Source organism: Meriones unguiculatus, chromosome 15 (assembly GCF_030254825.1).
Source record: "Meriones unguiculatus strain TT.TT164.6M chromosome 15, Bangor_MerUng_6.1, whole genome shotgun sequence".
Classification (NCBI taxonomy): domain Eukaryota; kingdom Metazoa; phylum Chordata; class Mammalia; order Rodentia; family Muridae; genus Meriones; species Meriones unguiculatus.
The window spans coordinates 8,313,375-8,338,389 of record NC_083362.1 but is presented as its reverse complement, the minus strand read 5'-3'; the positions used below and the strand labels follow the sequence as shown (position 1 = coordinate 8,338,389).

The following is a 25,015-nucleotide window of genomic DNA, read 5'->3' as shown; positions in this document are numbered from 1 at the left end:
AAAATATGGTACATTTACACAATGGAGTATTATTCAGCTGTTAAAGAAGATGACATCATGAATTTACAAGAACCAGAAAAAAGAAAAATCATTCTACGTGAGGTAACAAAGACCCAGAAACACAAATATGGTATGCATTTACTTATAAATGGATATTAGGGATTGGGAGGGGAGGAGGGAGAGAACCACGGGGTGATACAAAGTGAATAAAGTGTAATTAATAAAGAAAAAAATAGGATGGCTAAGAGCGAAATGTTTATGGTGTGCAAACTTGGTAACCTGATTTTCAAAATCATATCAAGATAGCCAAAGTGGACACCAAACAGCTGTCTCCCAGTCTTTCCATATATGTCATGTCCTAACTTCATAACCTGACCTTCATAATCATATAAAGATAGTCAAACTAGATACCACACAGTTGTCTCCCATTCTTCACGTGTCATGGCCGAAAGCGTATAAGCATATTAGATTATCTATCTATCTATCTATCTATCTATCTATCTAAAATATTTGGGATAAATCTCATTGCTGTAACATTACCTATCATTTACTAAATTATTCCCTTAATAGTACTTCAAAATGAAGTGTCAAATGTTAACTGATGGAACATGAAGAAGCATGAAACAGCAAATAATATATACATATACATACTAAACAAGCTATGTTGTGAGATCTACAGTTGACTGCTGAATGTCCTATTTCATTACATCTCTACCAGATACATGGAAATGGTGCCTTGGATACACATACATTTATATTCTCTTCTATTTAGCATTTCAACATTTTCATTGTTTAATGTGCCGATAATGGGGGTACATCTTCTACCCTTGGGTTTGTACTCAGGAGACGGACACATGAGAACAAAGAATTAAAAATGTTGTCTTGACTAATGCCTAATATTCAACTCAGGCTGGCAACATCTGAAGTGAATTTGTGAAAATGTGTAAAACAAAACAAGGAACAACCATCTCCACCATTCCCAGGCACAGGTACTTGTAAAGTCTGATCACATAGTACCTGACATTTACATAAACAATGGATCACTTAGGTTACAGGCATTCCACTCTATACACTGCAGCAGAAAAATATCTATCTCCAAGTAAAATCACAAAAGACGATGAAATCTAAAAGGGTTACCATGTTTAAATTTATTAAGCTTTTTCAATATGAGTTTCCAAGCACAAACAAAATAAAGATGGACATCATAATGTTTGAATAGATCAATGATACTTTTTGCTTTTTTCTCCACAATAATCTTGTGTATCTGAGTATGTGTTGGCTAAAGATTTTAGAAAATCCTTCATAAACATAGGTCTCCTTCATTATTAGTTTCTAAGATGCTCAAAGACCACTGTGATGTGCAAACCCTTTAACAGATACTTTACACACCAAAGGTTTTACTCTTCTATAAAGATACCATTAAGTATCATTTCCAAACTAGATAAATTGATGGGTTTCTCTGAAGAAAGATTTTCTCATGAGTTTTAAGACTAGCGCTCCATGAAAAGACATAATCACATTGCTTATGCATAGGATTTATCTACAGGATGTGTTCTTTTATGTATTCGAAGATAAATTTGGTATGCAAATGTTAGGAGAAAGCAAAAGAAATGTGTCCTAACTACTACCTTTTTGTTACTTCCTCCATTGAGTCATAAGGTAAAACTGAATTCAAACTCCTAGGCTTTAGTGGTCCTGGAGGCTTTCCACTAACCGACCAGATTCCTTTATTCATATTTTGTTCCCTAAAGCATCATGCCTGTTGGAATTCACAAAAGAACAAGTGGTTATGGGGGGTTACGCTGTAAAAATCTACATTCTCTTTCAGTTGGCATAGATCAACTACAGAAAGCCCCATTCCCTAAATCTTAATTGGTGGAACAGGTAGCTGTAACGTGCCACAGATGTCTATGAGTATGTTCTGTGGCCCTGAACAATCATTAGCACCTTGATTACAATGAATTCTTGTCATTTCCATTGACCTGGTGTTATAATTGTGTTCTATCTCAGAAGCAATCACACACAAAGGCTTTACCACACTGTTTACATTCATCAAATTTCTCTCCACTGTTAATACTTGCAGATGATGAAGACTGCAGAAATGTGCAAAGGCATCACGATTCTAAATATATTCATAAGGTTTCTCTCCAGTATGAATTTTCTTCATGATGATGAGAAAAGGCTTCCCCATATTAAAAACATTTCTATAGTTTCTCTTCATGACTCCAAAGATAACTGTGACATGCAAAGACTTTACCACATTAGTTATATTCAAAGGGCTTCTCTCCAGTATGTATTCTTTTATGTTGATGGAGATAACTCTTTTGTGCAAAGGCTTTACCACACTGGTTGCATTCATAGGGTTTCTCTCCCATATGTGTTCTTTTATGTCTTTGGAGATTACCATGACAGGAGAAGGCTTTACCACATTGGTTACAATCATAGGGTTTCTCTCCAGTATGTATTCTTTTGTCTTTGGAGATTGCTGTGATATGCAAAAGCTTTACCACATTGATTACATTCATAGGATTTCTCTCTGGTATGTGTTTTCTTATGTATTTGCAGAATAATGTGCTGTGAAAAGGCTTTACCGCACTGTTTACAATCATAAGATTTCTTTCTAGTATGTAATATTTTATGTTTTAGGAGAGAGCAGTTCTGGGCAAACCCTTTACCACACTGGTTACATTCATAGGGTTTCTCTCCAGTATGTGTTCTTTTATGTCTACGGAGATTACTAAGACATGAAAAGGCTTTACCACATTGATTACATTCACAGGGTTTCTCTCCTGTATGTTTTCTTTTATGTATTCGGAGACTGCTGTGATATATAAAAGCTTTATCACATTGTTTGCATTCATAGGGTTTCTCTCCAGTATGTGTTCTTTTATGTCTTAGGAGATAACCATTACACGCAAAGGCTTTACCACACTGGTTACATTCATAGAGTTTCTCTCCAGCACTTTTTCTTTTATGTTTTCTATGATAACTGTGTTGTGAAGAGACCTTATCACTTTGATTACATTTGTAGGGTTTCTCTACAGTACATGTTCTCTTTTGAAGCCAGAGACTACTGTGACATGCAAAGTCTTTATCACATTGGTTATACGCATAGGGTTTTTCTCCAGTATATGTTCTTGTCTGTATTTGGAGACTACTGTGATGTGCATAGGCTTCACCATATTGAATACGTTCATACAGTTTCTCTCCACTATGACTTCTTTCATGCCTGCAGAAATAATTAGTATATGTGAGAGCTTTCCAACAGTCATTGAACTTATGAATCCTTTATCTGTATGAATTAATTTTATAATTTGGTCTAATATGACAGAAAAATCAGATCTTAATATTTTATCTCTTTCTTTATATTCATGGTGTTCCCCTACATTATTGGTTCATGTTTTGGAAGATATCAGAGAATTTATTATATGGCTCATAGTTATACCATCCTTTCTTTCTACATTAGCGTTTTCACATATTTTAGAAAAACTGAAATAACCCAAGCTTTCCATCCTGATTGTATGCATGAATTTTCCTATACTATGTGTTAGTATTTGCAAAGAGAAGCAGGACAAAGAAAAGAATTTCCGTATTCCTAGTTCTTATAGAGATTTTCTGTAGTATAACTTTTTGAAGGTTCCCAATAAGATTGGAAAACTGATTAACTATAAACTTGTATCACATTCAAAAATTCTACTCAAAGAGAGAACTACAACATATTTTATAATTGTTCTGAGAGAGAGTGTGTGTGGCTTCATTGACTATCGCTTGGCTCACATGGCTTGTGTCGATTGTGACATAGGTTATACCTATGAAAAGAATAATAACAAGTGAAAGGCTTCCATATTGCATTCACACAGTCTGAATCTTTGTACCTCAGACACATATGGCATTAGGATTGAGGTTCTCTACAACGACATTCTGACTCTGATAAACTATCTTTCTAAATAAAGGTAGAAACATTCACACAAGTTTATGAGTTAAAACAGCTTTACGGTGGACTATTCCCCTATGAGAAGGTTTACACATATACTTAGCATCTATTCTATATCTCTTGTAATATGTAAGTGGTATGACAAACAGGTTGGCAGGTCTACAACCTAGCTCTAATGGAACTGCGATTCAAATGGTGATATCTATTAGGGCATTGTTTACTTGTGCTCTTTCTTAGAGGAATGCCTTGCAAACACAAATCAGATACTGGATATTGAAGTATATGGTTATGTGGGAATTTAGTAATTACTGACACTTAGAGCAGTGTTTTACACTGTTGCTTATTTTTCAGACTTCCAGGACACAATAAAATTTCTTCAGAGGCATAGTCATATCACTTTGCACATGAAAATTACCTTCCATATCTTCTAGAATATTGATGATGCTCTTCAGTAGTTTGCTCTTCCCAATTGTAGCCTAAAACATAGTAGCACATTTACACTACTCACAATTAAGAACAAGAAAATCATGAAATTTGCAGGAAAAACTTGGGAACTAGAAAAGATCATGTTGTGTGAGGGATCCCAGAAGCGGAAAGACACACATGGTATATACTCACTTATAAGTGGATATTAGACATATAATATAGGATAATCATGCTAAAATATGTACACATAAAGAAGCTAAGGATGAAGGACCCTGGGTAAGAAGCTCAATGCACATTCAGAAAGGCTAATAGGATAGACATGGGAAGAGGGAGAAAACAAGAAAGAGGATAGAAACCTACCACAGAGGGTCTCCAAAAGATTCTACCCATCACCATATTGAAGCAGATGCTGAGACTCATAGCCAGTGTTTGGGAGGAGTACAGGAACCTTAAAAAGAAGGAGGAGATAGAAAGACCTAAACGAGACAGGAACACCACAAGGACAGAAAGAAAACAAAAAAATCTGGGCACAGGGTATTCTTGACTCTGATAAACTGTCTTTCTAAATAAAGGTAGCAACATTCACACAAGTATATGAGTTAAAAGTTTTAACTTCAACCAAGGACCATTCATGGAGATAAACTGGAACCCCTGCACAGATGTAGCCCATGACAGGTTTCCTAGTAAGGGGAACAGGGGCTGTCTCTGACATGAACTCAGTGGCTGAATCTTTGATCACCTCCCCCTGAGGTGAGGACAGCCTTAGCAGGCCATAGAGGAAGACAATGTAGCCAGTCCTGATGTGATCTGATAAGCTAGGGTCACATCACATTGAAGGGGTAAAAGTTCTCCATATTAGTGAACTGGGGATGGGGCATGGAAGGAGAAGAGGGAAAGATGGTGAAATTTGGATGAGACAAGGGAGAGGCCTACAGCAGGAACAAAAAGTAAATAAACTTTAATAAATTAAAAAATAAACTTAAAAAATTCACATAGAAAAAAACAGTAAAGAAAACACATGATAAATCATTGGAAATTTGGCAAAATTTAAGTTGCTATTTTTAGGGAACCTTACAATCATGCTTGATTTATGCATATAATTCTTCCTCCTTCTCAGTAAAAAATACAGAAGAGTATCAATAACAGCAACAACTAAAAACAATTGTTCCCTTATTTTAACGACTGAAAGTTAATTGATTGTCTTACCAATAGCAGTGAGGTTCTTGTAGGTCTCCAGCATCACATCTTCATAGAGACTCTTCTGGGAAGGATCCAGCAAAGCCCACTCTTCCCGAGTGAAGATGACATTCACATCATCATAGGTCACTGAATCCTAAAATATGCCATATATGTAAAACCTTGATATCAACAAAACTCTAAAAGTATACTTCAATGACATATAATTTTGCTACTTTCTCTGTATTTCCTCACAAAGAAGTTCTAATGTATCACCACACCGTTTTAGAAAGAAACCCAATAATGAGGTTTACCTCTGTCATTTCTGCACTCTTTGAATAGATTATAGGTTTGAAAGAGAAATGCCAATTAACATATATAATGTGTATGTGTGTGTGTGTATTTATAATGAGAGAGAAACACAAATGAGGAAGTAGAACAGTAGTGAGCACACATCAGAAAAATTACTAACTACAAAAATGATGGGAAAGATGGGTATATTTGCTGTTGCATTTAATCCCAGAACTCAGAACACATAGACTGCTGCATCTCATTGAGGTAGATGTCAGCCTGGTCTATGAAAAAGTTTCCAAACAACAAGAGGTCCAAATTAAGAAACTGACTTCCCTGCAAAATCAATCAAATAAAAAAGATAGAACTCACAGATCTTTACTGAAGTTTCTGCAAAGAATTACACATTCACTGAATTTCTGTATTTATCGTCCAGAAACCTGAAGTGCCGCAGTTTAAACTGTAACATTAACATGATCTTATTCAAAGGGAATGGATGTTTAAACAGTTGCAAATGAACAGATGAAAATATTGGCAAACAAATATTTCTTTTCTGTTTGGAGAAAGGTTCTTTAGATGTCTGTTAGGTCAAGTTGATTCATGACCTCTGTCAGAGTCATTGTTTCTTTGTTAATTTCTTTTTTGTTGACCTGTCCCTTGCTGAGAGTGGGGTGCTGAAGTCTCCTACTATTAATGTGTGGGGATCTATGTGTGGTTTCAGTTTTATTAATGGTTTTTTTACAAATGTGGTTGCTCTTATATTTGGGGCATTGATGTTCAGAATTGTGATGTTTTCTTGGTGTATTTTCCTTTGATGAGTATGAAATGACCTTCCCCATTTCTTTTGATTAATTTTAGTTGAAAGTCAATTTTATTATATAGTAGAAAGGCTGCTCCTGCTTGCTTCTTGTGTCCATTTGCTTGGAAAACTGTCTTCCAGCCCTTTACTCTCAGGTAATGTTTATCTTTGTGACTTAGGTGCATTTTTTCTATGCAACAGGTTGTTAGATCTTGTTTACGTATCCATTCTGTAATCTGTGTCTTTTTATTGGAGAGTTGAGGCCATTACTGTTGAGAGAGATGAATGACCAGTGACTGTTAGATCCTTTGGTATTGATATTGACTGTGATAGTAATGTTTGTGTGCTTGGATACTTTAAGTAAATACAATAACCCACAACAGGTCCTAAATCAAACAGACCTAATAGATGGCTACAGAACTTTTCACCCAACCTCAAAAGAGTATACCTTCTTCTCAGCACCTCATGGAATCTTCTCCAAAATACACCATATAGTTGGTCACAAAGCAAGCCACAACAGATACAAGAAGATGGAAGTAATCCCTTGTATCCTATCTGACCACCATGGACTAAAGCTGGACCACAACAACAACAGAAGTAGCAAAATGCCTACACACACATGGAAATTGAACAACTCGCCACTCAATGACAGCTGGGTCAGGGGAGAAAGAAAGAAAGAAATCAGAGACTTCCTAGAATTCCATGAAAATTAAGGCACAACATACCCAAACTTATATGACAAAATGAAAGCAGGGCTAAAAGGAAAATTCATAGCACTAAGTGCCTTCAAGAAGGAATTTGAAACATCTCATACAAGCAACTTAAAGGCTCACCTGAAAGCCCTTGGGAAAAAAAAGGAGAAACACCCAAGAGGAGAGGATGATTGGAAATAATCAAACTCAGAGCTGAAATCAATAAATTAGAAACAAATAAAACAACTCAAAGAAATGAATGAAACCAAGAGTTGTCCTTGGGGCAAATCAACCAGATAGATAAACCCTTAGCCAAAGAAAATAAAAGGCAGAGCAACACCATCCAAATCAATAAAATCAGAAATGATAAGGGGGACATAATAACAGACACTGAGGAATTCCAAACAATCATTTATGTCTTACTTCAAAAGACTATATGCCACAAATTTTGAAAATCTAAATGAAATGGACAATTTTCTTGATCAATTCCACTTACCTAGCTGAATCAAGACTAGGTAAATCAATTAAATAATACTATATCCCCTAAATAAATAGAAGTAGTCATCAAAAGCCTCCCATCCCAAAAGAGCCTAGAGCCAGATGGTTTCAGCGCAGTATTCTACCAGACCTTCAAAGAATACACAAATACTCTTCAAACTATTCCACAAAGCAGGAATAGAAGGAACATTACCAAAGTCATTCTATGAAGCCACAGTCACCTTGGTACCTAAACCTCACAAAGACCCAAAAAAGAAAGAGAATTTCAGGCCAATCTCTCTTATGAGCATTGATTCAAAAATACTCAATAAAATACTTGCAAACCGAGTACTAGAACACATCAAAGATATCACCCATCAGGACCAAGGAGGCTTCATCCCAGGCATGCAGGGGTAGTTCAGTATATGGAAATCCATCTATGTAATCCACCAAATAAAAAAAGTGAAAGAAAAAGACTTCATGATAATCTCCTTAAATGCTGAAAAAGCATTTGATAAAAGCCAACATTCATTTATGTTTAAAGTCCTGGAGAGATCAGGGATACAAGGCACATACCTAAACATGATAAAGGCAATATACACCAAGGCTATACCCAACATCAAACTAAATGGAGAGGAACTTAAAGCAATCCCACTGAAATCAGGGACAAGGAAAGGCTACCACCTCTTTTCATATCTCTTTAAAATAGTGCTAGAGCAATAAGACAATTAAAGGAGATCATAGTGATAGAAATTGGAAAGAAAAAAGTCAAAATATCACTATTTGCAGATGATACGATAGTATACATAAGTGACCCCAAAAATTCTACCAGGGAACTCCTACAGCTGATAAACACCTATAGCCATATGGCTAGATACAAAATCAACTAAAAAAAAAAATCAGTAACCATCCTGTATACAAATGACAAAAAAAGCTGAGAAAGAAATTAGGGAAACAACACCCTTCACAACAGCCACAAAGGACATAAAGTACTTTACTATAAGTCTAACCAAAGAAGTCAAAGACTTGTTTGAAAAAAACTTTCACTCTCTGAAGAAAGAAACAGAAGAAGATATCAGAAGTTGGAAAGATATCCCATGCTCATTGGTTGGCAGGATAAACATAGTAAAGATGGCCATCTTGCCAAAACTTAATCCAGTTACCATCAAATTAATAACACAGTTCTTTTCAGACCTTGAAAGAAAAATTCTCAACTTCATAAGAAATAATACAAAAACCAGAATCACTAAAACAATCCTCAACGTTAAAAGATGTTCTGGAAGTATTTCCATCACTGATCTCAAGCTGTACTATATAGCAAGAGTAATAAAAACTGCAGGTACTGGCATAGAAACAGAATGGTTGATAGTTGATAAAGGACCCAGAAATAAACCCACACACTTATGGACACCTGATTTTTGACAAAGATGCTAAAACCATACAATGGAAAAAAGATAGCATCTTCAACAAATGGTGCTAGTCTAACTGGATGTCTACATGTAGAAAAATGCAAATAGATCCATATATGTCACCCTGCACAAAACTAAAGTCCAAGTGGATCAAAGACCTCAACATAAAACCAGACACACTAAACCTCTGAGAAGAAAAAGTGGGGAAGAGCCTTGAACTCATTGGCACAGGAGACAACGTCCTGAACAGAACACCAGCAGCACAGGCTCTAAGAGCAACAATCAATAAATGGGATCTCATGAAACTGAAAAGCTTCTGTAAAGCAAAGGACACTGTCATCAGAGCAAAATGACAGGCTAAGATCAACAACTCAAGAGACCACACATGCTGGAGAAGATGCGGAGAAAGAGGTACCCTTCTCCATTGCTGGTGGGAATGTAAACTTGTACCACCACTTTGGAAATCAATCTGGTGCTTTCTCAGTTAGGAATACTACATCAAAACCCCGCTTTACCACTCCTAGGCATATAACAAAACGATGCTCAAGTATACAACAAGGACATTTACTCGACCATGTTTGTAGAAGTTTTATTTGTAATAGACACATGATGTACATATACATCCATGCCTACAGGCAAACTACTCATATACATGCACAAATTCAAAACAAACTCAACAGGGAGGAAGAATGTGATAAACCTGAAATCCAATGACTCAGAGTGCTCAAGTGCTGTTGGGGTCATGAATACATGCACCTGAGAAATAGAATATATTCTCTGCCAAATTTCAAACTTCAAGAGGTGGATGATGAAGGTCAGCACAATAGCATGTGATTGCATGTACAGAAACCTACATTCTGAGCCCATAAGCTAATAGTATAAAAGTAAAACAGGCCAGGCATGTGGGCCCAATCTGATCCCAAAATGTTGGAGACAGATTCCACTTAATCTCTAAAACTGACCAGGTTGGTCTACAGACCTACTTCCAATATAGTGTCGACAGCACAGAGCAACTTTTGTCATCAAAATAAAAAGTAAAAACTGAAATTATGAAAAGATCAGACTAGCAAAGTAATTCAGCATTGAATAGCAATTGCTTCTACTGTAACTTAGGGGATTTAGGGCTAGAGTCTATAATGGTGAAGCCATGACAGCATGAGCAGGAAGGTGAATGATCATTTTCAACAGCAGCACAGTAGACACAAAGATCAGGAAATGGGTTGAGTCTATAGACACTCAAACCCATCCCCAACAGAAATCTAGAAAGAATCCTACTAAAAAACCTTCCAAAACCTCCCCCAAAGAAAGCCACAAAGTAGAGACAAGTGTTCAAAGACAACATCCTATCTGGGAGCTTTTTAATTCAATCAAATATATTCTGAAATTGGTCATTACAGGCTCATGGTCATCCCATGTGGAACATGCATTTAGTCCAACTTCAATGATCCTAATAGTTTACAATAGCCTGTACACTCTGAAAATGTCCAAAGTCTCTTCTAACACTTAAGAGGCTCTCTTGACTGCCATATCTTGTAAAATCAGAAAAAAATTTATATTGTTTCAACATAGAATGGCACAGAATACCCCTTCCCATTCCAATACAGAGGAATGTGTACATAGTGAGGGAAGATTGGACCAAGGCAAGAAACCCAAAGGGCAAACACCAAATCCTGTATCTCTGTCTCAAACACACGGTACTTCAGTTTTAAAGAGTTATAAGTGCCCTATCCCTGCAACTTCTCAGACTTCTCTCAATTCCATTACTTCTACTTTGTATATGCATCGCTCTTTGGCAGATGTCTCATATCTTAGATATTTCAATATCTTGCGGTCTCAAAAGACATCTCAGGCTTCATCCTCACAGCTTCATGGCATGAACTCTCAGTGTCCTAACTAAGCATTTGACTCCACCAAACATAGATGGCTGGAACAGGGTTGCACTGAAACCACAGAGGAAGAATCCATGACCTAAATTTTGGCATCTTCCTTGTTACCATAACCAGCACAATATGGACGATGCTGTTGTTTGCCTGCTATACTGGGTTGGACCCTGCCACACTAGCACCACAGTTGCAGCAGCTTTCATTATGCGGTTCCTTCCTGGGACTAGGACTTTGCCAACTCCTTCCCTTGAAAGAAGGTAAGGGGTGTTACTCTTAAGACACCTTTTTAGGCTTCCAGTACAGAGCAAAAGACTTCTCTTTAATGGTGATAATCTTGAAAATCCCCGCCTTTGCTTCAACATTTGACTGCCATATGAAACTACCTAGTGCTGTCATTCCCCACAAACCAGAAACACTGCATTCATTTCTGCCCTACTTGTTGCTTTTTTCACTGTGTTTCTGAATGAGTCACTAGTAATAACCATCCTACCCACACAATATTCTATGTATGAAGTCAGCCCATTATTTTTTAATTTTTCCTAACTCAATTTTTAGAGCACAGTCAGAATAAGAGGGATTTGCAACCAGAATATGACACTTCCAGAGGTCCTTGTTGGTATAATGTTCCTTTGGAATGTATACAATTTATCCTTATTCATTCAAATGCTTATTTCCCTACTCCACTATCTGGTTTCAATCCAGTCATTGCATTGTGATGTTTATTCTAAGCATGCACCGGTCTCAAGTTTATGTATACATGCCATCATTTGAGCTCTATATTATTAATTAAACAACCAGCTCCAATGCTGTGCAATGGAGAGGATAGGGTGGTTCGGAGAGGGGAGGAGAAGGAGGTGAATAGGAGAGGAATGAGGTCAGCTAGACAGGTCTTGGAACCTGGAGAGAGATGGACAGGACCTAAGATGACTAAAAGCAAGTATAATGGGTTAAATCTGAATGGAAGGAAACTATATGGGCCTTGAGGTTTAGGATGGAATGACTATTGCCTAGCATTGTGCATTAGGTTAAGTTAATAAATCCTAGTCTCTGTGTGGGTACACAGCTAGATTAGAATTAACAACTGCTTAACTAAAAGATAAAACAATAATAAATACTAAGAACCCATAACTGCTCCTAAATCAAATAGACCTAATATATGTCTATAGGACTTTTTACCCAAACTCAAAAGAATATACCTTCTTTTCAGCATGTCATGGAACATTCTCAAAAATTGATGATACAGTCGGGCACAAAGCAAGCCTCAACAGATACAAGAAGATCAAAATAATCCCTTGTTGCCTATCAGACCACCACGGCCTGAAACTAGACCTCAACAACAACAGAAATAACAAAAAGCCTACATACACATAGAAACTAAACAACTCTCTACTTAACGACAGCTTGGTCAGGGAAGAAATGAAAAAAGAAATTAGAGACTTCCTAAAATTCAATGAAAATGAAGGCATAATTTACCCAAACTTATTGGACACAATGAAAGCAGCACTAAGAAGAAACTTCATAGCACTCAGTGCCTCCAGAAAGAAGTTTAAGGCTTCTCATACAAGCAATTTAATGGCACACCTAAAAGCCCTAGAAAAAAAAAAAGAAGCATAAACACCCAAGACAAGTGGATGATTGGAAATAATCAAACTCAAGCTGAAATCAATGAATTAGAAACAAAGAAAACAACTCAAAGAATCAATGAAACCAAGAGTAAAATCAAAAAGATTATGAAACCCTTAGCCAAAGTAACTAAAAGGCAGAGAGAAACTATCCAAATCAGCAAAATAAGAAATGAAAAGGGGGACATAATGACAGACACTGAGTAAATCCAAACAATCGTTAGATCACACTACAAAAGCCGATGTGTGACAAAATTTGAAAAGCTAAATGAAATGGACAATTTTCTTGATAGATTTCATTTACCAAAATTAAATCAAGATCAGGTAAAGAGATTAAATAGATAATAGTAATAGTAATAGCAATAGTAATAGTAATATAAACTGCATGGTACTGGCATAAAAACAGAATGCTGGAACAGTGGACTCAGACAGATGACCCAAAAATAAACCCATACATCTACAGATATTTGATTTTTGACAAAGATGCCAAAACCATACAGTGGAAAAAAACACAGCATCTTCAACAAATGGTGCTAGTTTAACTCGATGTCTACAGGTAGAAAAATGCAAATAGATCTATATTTACCACTGTGCAGAAAACTAAACTTCAAGTGGATCAAAGACCTCAACATAAAAACAGACACACCAAACCTCTGAGAAGAAAAAGTGGGGAAGAGCCTTGAACTTATTGGCACAGGAGACAACATCCTGAACAGAACACTAACAGTGCAGGCTCTAAGATCAACAATCATAAATGGCACTTCATGAAACTGAAAAGCTTCTGAATAGCAAAGGACACTGTCATCAGAACAAAATGACAACCTATAGATTGGGAACCCTATATCTGACAGAGGCCTAATGCCCAGATTATATAAAGAACTCAAGAAGTTAAACAGCATCAAAACAAGTAATCCAATTTAAAAATGGGGTACAGAGGTAAACAGAGAATTCTCAATAGAGGAATTTCAAATGGCAGAGAAACACTTAAAGAAATGCTCAACATCCTTAGTGATCAGGGAAATGCAAATCAAAATGACCCTGAGATTTCACATTACACCCATCAGAATGGCTAAAATCAACACAACACATGCTAGAGAGGACGTGAAGAAAGTGGAACTCTCCTCCATTGCTGGTGAGAATGTAAACTGTACAACCACTTTGGAAATTAATCTGGCACTTTCTCAGACCATTAGGAATAGCACTTCCTCAAGATCCAGCTATAGATTTCTTAAGCATATATCCAAAACATGCTCAATTATACAACAAAGACATTTGCTCAACCATGTTCATAGCAGCTTCATTCATAATGGCCAGAATCTGAAAACAACTCAGATGTCCCTCAATTGAAGAATAGATACAGAAACTGTGGTACATTTACACAATGGAATATTACTCAACAATCAAAAACAAGAAAATCATGAAATTTTCAGGCAAATGGTGGGAACTAGAAAAGACCACCCTGAGTGAGGTATTCCAGAACCAGAAAGACACACATGGTATACACTCACTTATAACTGGATATTAGACATATAATAAAGGATAAACACACTGAAATCTGTACAGCTTACAAAGCTGAGCAAGAAATAGGATCCTGGGTAAGATGATCAATCCTCACTCAGAAGAGCAAAGGGGAAGAGCATCACAAGTGGGAGAAAACAGGAAACAGGACAGAAGCCTACCACAGAGGACCTGTGAATGACTCTACCCAGCAGGGTATCAAAGGAAATACTGAAGCTCATAGCCAAACTTTGGGCAGAGTGCAGGGAATCCTAGGAGAGAAGGGGGAGATAGAAAGACCTGGAGGGGACAGGAGCTCCACAATGAGAGCAACAGAACCAAAAAAATCTGGGAACAGGGGTCTTTTCTGAGACTAATACTGCAACCAAGGACCATTCATGGATATAACCTAGAACCCCTACTGGGATGTTGCCCAGGGCAGCTCAATTTCCAAGTGAGATCCTTAGTAAGGGGGACAGGGTCTCTGACATAAATTCAGGAACTGGCTCTTTGATCTCTTCTCCTTGAGGGGGGGCAGCCTTACCAGGCCACAGAGGAAGACAATGTAGCAATTCCTGATAATACCTGATAGGCTAGGGTCAACTGGAAGGGGAGGAGGACCTCCCCTGTCACTGCACTTGGAGATGAGTATGGGAGATGAGAGAGGGCAGGTGGGGTTGGGAGGGGATGAGGAACGGGACTACAGCTGAGATACAAATGAATAAACCCTAATTAATATAAGTTCATTATAATCAAAAGAAAACTCCTAATAATTCATAACAAGAAAGCCAATTCCAAAGCTATATACCACATGAGAAAACTCAAAATTCTCAGTAGGTATATGAATAAAGAGTACACATTGGCACAATGTAACTTCTGTCTTGACCACAAATTTACAACAATCAAGTGTGTACAGTATTTGTGAAAGAATGAGAGGATGGGCAGAAAAAGCCAAAGACGTAAGCCTAAATATACATTCAAGTTTTAATCAAATTACATTAAAAAAATCCACCATGAAAAATGTTTGTATTTAGAAATTAAATAAACACAAACTTCATGACTCCAACAAAATTAACTCAAAGTGAAAGCTAATTTGTTACATTTCTGACACTGAAGCTACTACTGACCTCTTCTCCAAACAGAGAGGCCCATTCTTGAGAGAATTGTTGGTAAGTGGAGGTGAATGGAAAAGAAAGAAACAAACAAAAGAAAGGAAGAAAGAAGGAAAGCAAGAAAGAGGGAAGGGAGGTAAGAAGGAACAAAGGAAAGAAAGAAAAAAGGAAAGAAAGAGGGCAAGGAAAGGAAGAAGAAAAGAGTGAAAGAAAGGAAGGAAGAAAAAGAAAGGCAGAAGAAAGAAAAGAAGGAAGGAAGAAAGAAAGGAAAGAGAAAGGAAGAAACTTAGTTAAGAAAGAAAGTTTTATTACAGATGAGAGAGCATAGCCTGACACAGGGACATCTGGAGAGTCCATAATGGACATGACCCCGAGCTGTGTGAAGACAGGGAGGAGGGGAGAGCCAGTCCAAGAGACCAGGAGGGTAAATGATAGATGAAAAGGACCAGGTAACCAAAATGCTTGGGTTACATAAGGAAGGGCAGCTGGGAGAAGGGCAGCCCAATACCTGGGCTAGAGGACAGTGTATACAGACCATTACCCTGCAACCAGTGGGGACTGAGGGATGCTGAGAGAACCCCACAGGCAGGTATGCTTTGATTTGTTTAACAGACACACTGGCCGTTTTTCCCAGGATCTGAGCCTTAATAGTAGGGGAAAACAAGAAAGTTGAAATGATTTAATTATAATCTCAAACAATTGTCTTTTAAAGTTGAAGCAGGCTTTATGCTTCAATTTGCTTCACAGACTAAACATAAGTACTAGAGCAAACCAACTATTACTTTTCTCTCCTATTGTGAATTTTTAGTTTGTCCATATATTCTGTGTTGGATAAACTAGTGTAATGACAGAAATTTTGTTCTGGAAATAAGTTCAGTTCCTCATCCAGATTCTTGATTGCCATGGTCTATGACCCACCGACCCATTCTCCCATCCCCCCAAAATGGACAGTTTGAACTTTTATCCATCATCTAAAATTGACCACCTGACTCCTCATTGCTTGTATCAAATGCCATCAAAGGAAGAAAGCTCTCACCTTCCTTCCTCGCCCTCTTTTTCTGTGTTGTGACTACAGCAGTTTCAAAGCTGGTCTGTGAACTCAGTTCTTATGCAGGTCTCTCATATTTGTAAAAAAAACCCTCCCCCATTTACAGAAAGGTTAAAGATGCTCATTCACTGTTGTCTTTTCTTTCTCACTAACTTGTGAAGGGCCAGAGTGAAAGGAGTTGCACAGCTGTCTTCTAGGCACTAGGAAGCACAGGCAGGATTAGGTGTACAAAGCACACAGCATGAAAAAAGTCTGAGCTACAGGAGACATTGTTCTGAACACAAACAAATATGAAAGCCCCTGAGAAAAAAGAATAAAATTCTTAATGACTGGGAAACATGGGAAAAGAGACAAATAAGAAATTAGAGCAGTGATGCATAAAGGAAAACTCTGATAAGTAGTATCAACAATGACATTTTTAAAAAGATAAATGTAAACTGGACACAGTGGAACACACATGTAATCCCAGCATTCTCAGGAAGGCTGAGGCAGGGGGATCACTGTGAGTTTTTGACCAGCCTGGTCTATAAAGCAGACCATTACCAGCTCTCCCAAACAGCATCCCTTGCTTCAGAAAAAGAGCTCTATTTCTTTCCCAATACATAGGGGCCTCAGGGGCAGCTCCCAAGGCCGAGGCCCCAGGGCATTACTAGCTTTGCCAAGCATGTTCCTGGGTTTGAGAAGGACCTATGTCATTCTCCATGCATGAGGGCCTCATAGAAAGCCTTGCCCCATCAGGCCAGCCACTCAACACAACAGCGTTTTTCCTTTTCAAAGAGTTGTCACCTGGGAAGTCTTGCCCGTGTGGCAAAGCTCTGCTTTTCTCAAGAAGAAAAGTGGACCTTTATGTCACACCGGGCCTTAGCGTTGCTTGTGACCCTGTAATGCCCCACTGAGCAGCTTGTCAGACGCTGGGTTTGTTGTTTGTTTTGTTTGTTTGTTTGTTTGTTGATGTGAGGATGGACCTAGCAGCTGGTTGTACATAAGAGGTGTCTCCTTTGTCATATTTTAGAGCCAAATTTCTGGACACTTCTGGTGAACAAGCATGTGTTTCATAGCATCCTAATCCCTAAGAGGCCTGGTCAGCATAGGAGTTCTCTGTGGGGACATTTCAGAGACGTCCTCCCTCAGCTAAATTCTACTTTGTTTTCTCTTACTATGTTCTAAGCATTGGCAAATCCTTTCCATCATCATTTATAATCTTCTACATCACAGTTAACATTGGAGTTGTTCTGCCCAGTTCGCGAACCCCAAAAGACAAGAAATAAATAGACTCCGCTGTAAATACATGTCTCTTTTTATTATAAAGCATTAAAAGCTGCAACATGGGCTCACACCCCCCACTGCTGACAGTCTCGTGCTCAGGTTAGTTGGGTGATTTAAATATTCTGGTCCCTCCCAGCATGCCCAAGGCAGGGGCGATTCCTGCCTGGCAAACATCTATTGGTCAAAATGCTACATCTTGAATTGATTGGCTATAGGAAGGTCCCCAAACTATTATTGATCTGGTGTCCCCCCTAGGGGGATGGGCCAGTTTCCTAGCAACTATATCTCTACTGAGTGGGGAAAGAATGCAGTACAGCAGGTTCTTCCCCTCAGGGTATTACTGGAACTCTCCACCCACCTAGTTCAGCCTTAAATATTAATAATAGCTACTGATTTTTAATCTTTTGGTCTCTCAGAGTCCTACTCTACACTTGAGATGCCTTTCACAGCCTGCACAAAATGAACTCCAAATAGATCTGACCCCTAAATGTTACATGGTAAGGGCCGAACTTGTAAAGGACACTAGAGAAACTAAGGTTCCCCGAGTTTGGCATCCTGCCTAGGATGTTTCTACACACAGGCCTTGCTCCAAACGCCTTGCCCAGATGCAGCCCCCATAGCGAAGTTGTTCAGAGGCCACCGCGGGGTCCAGAGAGTGACTAGAACCACAAGGGACCTAACACGTGGGCGCCTCTGGCCGCCTCTCACCTTCCAGCCCCAGAGGTCCCACTCACCAGCTCCCGCTGTGCAGCCGCCCGCTCTTCCCTGCTGTGCAGCCGCCTGCTCTTCCCCGCTGTGGGCAGTGACCCTGCACTCACCATGTCCCGACTTCGGAGCTTGTCTGAGTCCACTCAAAGCACCCAGCAGCAGCACTCAGAGTACATCACAGGGATAGATTCAAGCCTGCTCAGCTACACAGCAGAAGCTGCAGCTGGCCATTCGGAAAACCCTCCTGTTTTCATTAGCAGGTCAGACTAAAGGCCCTGATTGGCCAGTGAGTTTTGAGTGACATGAGCACCTCCCTGAGGGTTGGAGTGTACTGGAGGGACACAGCATAGTGTTTCCTGGCCCTAAGTTCCAGTCCAGGGCCAGATCTGCAGAGATTTTCTGGATCTGCAGAGATTTGCCTTTCAGTAGCACTTGTGCCTTGTCCTACAATAGCCCACCCGCCTGTCTTCCCTCCTAGCCGGGGAAGCACTCAGCACTGCAGCTCCTGCTGATCAGCAGTCTGCTCCTCCCTGCTCTGGGCCGAGTAACTACGACATGAAGTTTGCCTGAGCTCCCACCACAGCACCCAGCAGCAGTCCTCCAGTCTCCTAGCCATCTCCCTCTACCCTCAGCCGCAACCCCCGAGGAGGACCCACCACTCCAGTTCCCACAGCAGAACCTCCTGCTCCTCCTCTTTGCTGTTCACCTTGTCCCTAGTTTGGAGCCGACCTAAGCTTCCTCCTGGAAGCACCCAGGAAAAACTCCTTCCTCTTGGAATCAACGTGGATAACTTGCATCGTCCATTTCTCACCTTGCCGTGAAGTTATCAGTCTGTCCCACAAAGTAGAAGGATGCCCAGAATATTAACAGTTAAAGAATAAATTTTGGAAACAAGAATTTGTTTTGTGGCTTCATGAAAACTGTAGCTACTTTTCACCTAGTAGATATGAGACTGCCAGGATTGTGCAACAGGGTTACACAGCAGGTTCACAGATCACACCAAAGGACTGGTCCCCACATGGGAGGTTTATTAAGAGAAGAGGAAGGGGTCACAGAGGCCGTCACCGGGCAGGGCAGGTGAGAGAGAGAGAGAGAGAAAAGAGGGGTTTCAGGTTCTCTTATAAGGCGACCCAGAGCATGTGCAGGTGGTTTCAGGTGGTCCCCAGGTGGTGCATAGGTGGCCTCACAGATGCCTGATAACCAGCGCTTCAGTTCTCTTGGGGCTGGCTGTAGAGATGCCTGCTTATGGATTCCAACCTCCCTCTCATTTTGTTTTATTAAAAAGTGAGGAGCTAGGAAGGGGTGATGGTGTGGAGGGCATAAAGATGATCTTTGCTCTTCAAGCTACTTCCTGCTGAGTAGGGACATTGTTATTCTCAGTGTATAGATGATCCCCACCATCAGGGTCAATTGGAAGGTCATTATCATTTGGTTCTGTGGGCAGAGGTTGAAAACCCAGTAAGAGAAACTAATTAATGGTTTGGTAGAGAAATTTTTCATTCGTTGTTGGAGGAATGTAGAGAGGAAGTTAATTAAACAGGGTGAGTCAATCTGTCCTTGGTGGCATTTTGGACATGGCCCCTGTGGCTTGCAGGGGTTAGGATAAAACCAGGCCCAGTGACCTTGTTGACCATATTCAAAACAAGGACCCTGTGGTCCTCATGCCTTAGGATGCAAGAGATTCTGGGTGGTGGCTAAGGCTTGTCGCATGGCCTTGGCCAACATTTGGTATTTTTGCTTGCGGGCTTTTTCATTTCTCCCATATACACTTTAAAGGCCAGCACAAAGACTTCTGCCTGTGAGTCAGAGGTCCTCTCTCCAAGCATTTAAGCTTAGCCCTGATGTTGGGGTAACTCTGGGAGAAAAAAATAGGTCATCAGAAGTTGCCTACCCTCTGTACTTTCGGTGTCTAGATTAGTATGTTGTAAGAAGGCCTTTGTAAGGCACTCTGGGAATTGAGACGGGTTTTCCTTCCAGCCCTGAACAACCTCCTGGAGATTTTCATAATTAACTGGCTTAAGGACAGCCTTGCAGAGACCATCCAGGAGGCAAGTTGTGAACTGACCTCTGGTTAAAACGCCTTCCGGAGTATTATAACCCCATTGTGGATCCTGGTCAGGCACCACCTCAGCTGCCACCAGGTGTGCTGCATTTGTTTGGTGAACCGCAACTGCATGCGTTCTAGCCTGATCCCAAACTCACCTGCACTCCTCAGGTAATAGGTTATTGGTAAGAATCATATATATACCGTGGAAGGTGAGACTATAAGGTTGAGTGAGGTATTGAAATTCTTTAATAAAAGTGGAAGGATTAGAGGTATAGGATCCTAGTCTCTTTTCTACTTGAGAAAGTGCAGTTAATGCGAAGGGAACATGCATTCTAACCAAGCCATCTACACGGCCACCTCCCACAAAGGAAGAATTGAGGTTGGTTTAGGCTAAGTAGTAGGCTTTGCTCTAGAGTAACAATGGGAAGCAGGGGAGCTAATAACTATAGGTGGGGTGAAAGTGGGTGCCAAAGTAGGACAACTAGGATAGCTTGTTGCTGGGGAGGGGGGTGAGGGTTTTGAAGAAGCAAAAGAGGAAGAGGAGGAAATATCGGAGGTGGGGAAAAGCACCAGAGGTTGGGAAGAAGCTGGGGATATTAGCCCTTCCTCAGATACACATGAAGATCTTTTCACAATCTGTAGACCGCCATTTCTTTCTATTGATAGGGTCATTTGCTTTTCAAAAACTTTTCAGTTTCAAGAAGTCCCATTCATTAATTGTAGATCTTAGAGCCTGAGCTGTTGCTGTGCTGTTCATTAATTTGTATCCTGTGCCAATGAGTTCAAAATTCTTCCCCACTTTTTCTTCTAACAGATTTAGTGTGTCTGGTTTTATGTTGAGGTCTTTGATCCTCTTGGACTTTGGGTTTTTTGTTTTTGTTTTGAAATCTTTGGTTTTTAATATATTATTTATTTATAAAGTATTCTGCCTGCATGTGTGTTTGCAGACCAGCAGAGGGCACCAGATCAAATCTCTTTATAGATGGTTGTGAGCCACCATGTGGTTGGTGAGAATTGAACTCAGGACCTTTGGACGTATAGCCAGTGGTCTTAACATCTGAGCCATCTCTCCAGCCCCTGGACTTTAGTTTTGTGCAGAGTGATAAATATGGATCTATTTGCATTTTTCTGCATGTAGACATCCAGTTAGACCAGCACCATTTGTTGAAGATGCTGTATTTTTCCATTGTATGGGTTTAGCTTCTTTGTCAAAATTCAAGTATACATATGTGTGTGGGTTTATTTCTGGGTCTTCAATTCCATTGATTCAATATTCTGTTTCTATGCCTGTACCATGCAGGTTTTTTTTTTTATTACTATGGCTTTGTAGTACAATTTGAGATCAGAGATGGAGATACCTCCAGATGATCTCTTGTTGTACAGGTTTGTTTTAGCAATTTTGGGTGTTTTGGTTTTCCTTATGAAAATGAAAATTGTTCTTTCAAGTTCTGTAAAGAATTGTGTTGGTGTTTTGATGGGACTTGCATGGAATCTGCACATTGCTTTTGGCAGTATGGCCATTTTCACTATGTTAATCCTACTGATCCATGAGCATGGGAGATCTTCCCATCTTCTGATATCTTCTTCAATTTCTTTTTTCAGAGACTTGAGGATTTTTTTCAAACAGGTCTTTCATTTGCTTGGTTAGAGTCACACCATGGTACTTTATATTAGTAGTGGCTGTAGTGAAGGGGGTAGTTTTCCTAATTTCTTTCTCAGCCCTTTTGTCTTTCATACACAGGAGGGCTACTGATTTTTTTTTAGTTAATTTTGTACCCAGCCACTTTGCTGAAGGTGTTTATCAGCTGAAGGAGTTCTCTGGTTGAATTTTGGGGGTCATTCATGTATACTATCATATCATCTGCAAATAGTGATACTTTGACTTCCCCCTTTCCAGTTTGTATCCCCTTGATCTCCTTTAGTGGTCTTATTGCTCTAGCTAGGACTTCAAGTACTATGTTGAAGAGATATGGAGAGAGTGGGCAGCTTTGACTTTTCCCTGATTTCAGTGGGATTGATTTAAGTTTCTCTTCGTTTAGTTTCATGTTGGCTATAGGATTGCTGTATATTGTTTTATATATATACACACACATACATATACATATATATATATATATATATATATATATATATATATATATATAACCTGTCCATTGGTGAGAGTGGGATGTTGTAGTCTCCCACTATTAATGTGTGGGGATCAAGGTGTGATTTAAGCTTTAATAATGATATATTTATGAATGCAGGTGCCCTTGTATTTGGGGCTTAGATGCTCAGGATTGTGATGTCCTCTTTTGGATTTTTCCTTTGATGAGAATGAGTGTCCTTCTCCATCAATTTTGATTCAATTAGGTGGAGAATCTGTTTTATTAGATATTGGGATGACTATTCCAGCTTGCTTCTTGTGTCCTTTTGCTTGGAAAAAAATTTTCCAGCCCTTAACTCTGAGGTATCTTTGTTACTCTATCTTTGTTACTGAGGTGTTTCTTGAAGGCACCATAATGCAGGATCATATTTCGACAACCATTCTGTCAGTGTGTGTTTTTCTTGGAAAGTTGAGTTCATTGATGTTGATAGATATTAGTGACCAATGCTTACTAGTTCCTTTTATCAGGTGGGTCTTTTGCTGGGCTTTGTGATTAGACTCAGTATTCAGTGTCCATTACTTCCCTGTAGCACATTCTGTATCTCTGAGGCTTTGTGAGCAGTGCTGCAACCAGAGTGCAGGACCTTGAGAAATCTGCCATTTCTTCTGGGGTTAGGACTACGTTCCTTGAGTGTTCAGGCAGGGTTCCCGGGATATCTGTGAAGTCAGAGAGGCAGAGGTTACCTTTCTGTACTGTCAAATTTCAAGCAGTTTCTATGTTGGGCAAGAATTCAGCAATATCTGGATAGCTCTCATTGAGGGACTACTCCTGTGTAGTCCTCAGATAGTGTTGGCAGTTTGGGGTGGTGTCTGTAGTTGAATGGTAGAAAAAAAAGCATTTCATTGTCCTCCAGAGAATGCCCTCCTTATGCTGTGTGGAGACTGAGCACCATTAGAGCTCAGGTAGTGACATACTATCCTTCTAGAGAAGCTGTGGTGAAAGGCTCTCTCCTCCCTCGGTGTCACTAATGCTGAGTGTGCATATCCTCAGTCAGGAATTTTTGAGGTACATGTTTCAGGATGGTACCTAAAGGTGAAGGCATATTTTGGATTAGTGATGAAGCTGGCAGAAAGATGCATTCACTAGCCAGAGATCCTTGTTTTTTCAGGTAAGAGTAGCTTATTTTGCTTTCAATTCATTGCTTAATGATGCAGGGACAATGTCTATTTTCACCTTATGTAACCTTCCTGAGAAAGAACCCAGTGTAGTCCCTTCAGGATATTCTGCCTGCAGGCATTGCTTTGGCCTGGCTTCCCTGCTGCTGTGCTATAACAGCCTCCAGGAGCCTAGATGAGAGAGGATGCATAGATGTTGAAAATGAGCACTGACGACAGAACATGTCCATCAGAACCAGAAGAACTCAGTAGAGAAAGGAAGGGGACAGAGAGTTCTGAAGTTAACTACTAAGACTACAAAGGTCTGACTGTGTTACCACAATGGTCATCACATCGGGGTCAAAGAGTTGGTTTGGAATTTCAAAAGTGTCCCAACTGATCATGCTCTGTCCAAAAGAGCAAGCTACCAAACCTCTCTGGAACTCAGTATTCTCCTCTGCCAGGTGAATATTACTGGGTAATGTATATAGGTCCTAGTATGAATAGCTGGTGTTTACTGCACCTGTCCTGGTATGTTCATCAGGCAGGCAGTGAGGACTGGGAGTGTGCTGAGGTTATCAGCCTAATCATAAAATGACAGGCTCCATCCAGTGGAAAAGGTATGAAAAGTCCACTTTATACTCTACTGGCCTCTTGGGAATCCACTCCACATTGTGAAAATCACATTCCTAAAAAACATCCATCACCCATGGCTGGACCATGGAGTTCACTTGTACTGTCTCTCCTGGGATTCCCTGATGTGGCCATGGTTCACAAGACTTTCTTGCCCTGGCTTGGAATTCAGGAAAATGCCTCAGGTTTGAAGATTGTGTTAGTGGTCAGTCACTGACAAGCAGACCAGCTGTGGTTCCAGGAATGACAGTCTTATGTCTCTGGCTTGGCTTTACCTGCTAAGTTGTCTGAACCCTCATGCTCATAGCACTGGAACAAAACTACAGACTTAGTAATTGCAGTGTTAGGGTGACTGTCAGGACATATATGTTTGAGAAGATGCTCGCAATCTTTGATTCAAACTGTTCCTCTTCATGCTTTTAAGATGGAGCATCACCTAAACTGAGTTTCTCCAAGTTCCCTTTGAAGCCATGCCTTAATTGTTTCAGTGTTTCTCTCTCTCTCCAAGCCTAGCTGAGATGTTTTCTTAAATGGCCTATTTTTCAATCATAGACTGAAAAATAAAGTAAGATTTAAAAAGAAATCATCCTTGTTTGGATGAAGAGTAATACTTCTGGAATCTATGATAATGATTTAACTGGCAAATCCCTTGATATATTCTCAATAATTAGGTCATTTCTCTGCTTTCTTCCTTTCCTCCATTCAAAATTGTTTGACCTGTGTTTGTGTGTACACACCTGTACCATGGTGTGCA

The 25,015-nt window shown here is 39.6% G+C and overlaps 1 protein-coding gene across 1 annotated transcript in view; it reads right to left on the bottom strand.

Annotated features, from left to right (window-relative positions):
- Positions 1-3,095: 3,095 nt before the first annotated feature.
- LOC110540418 (zinc finger protein 431-like) overlaps positions 3,096-25,015 on the bottom strand; it is a 74,257-nt gene continuing 52,337 nt past the window's right edge. The window contains exons 2-6 of the transcript XR_009586399.1: positions 18,451-23,190; positions 5,567-5,693; positions 4,721-4,808; positions 4,350-4,410; positions 3,096-3,229 (exon numbers count right to left, since the gene is read on the bottom strand). The gene's annotated coding sequence lies outside the window, so the exon portion shown is untranslated. The remainder of the gene's footprint in view (positions 3,230-4,349; positions 4,411-4,720; positions 4,809-5,566; positions 5,694-18,450; positions 23,191-25,015) is intronic.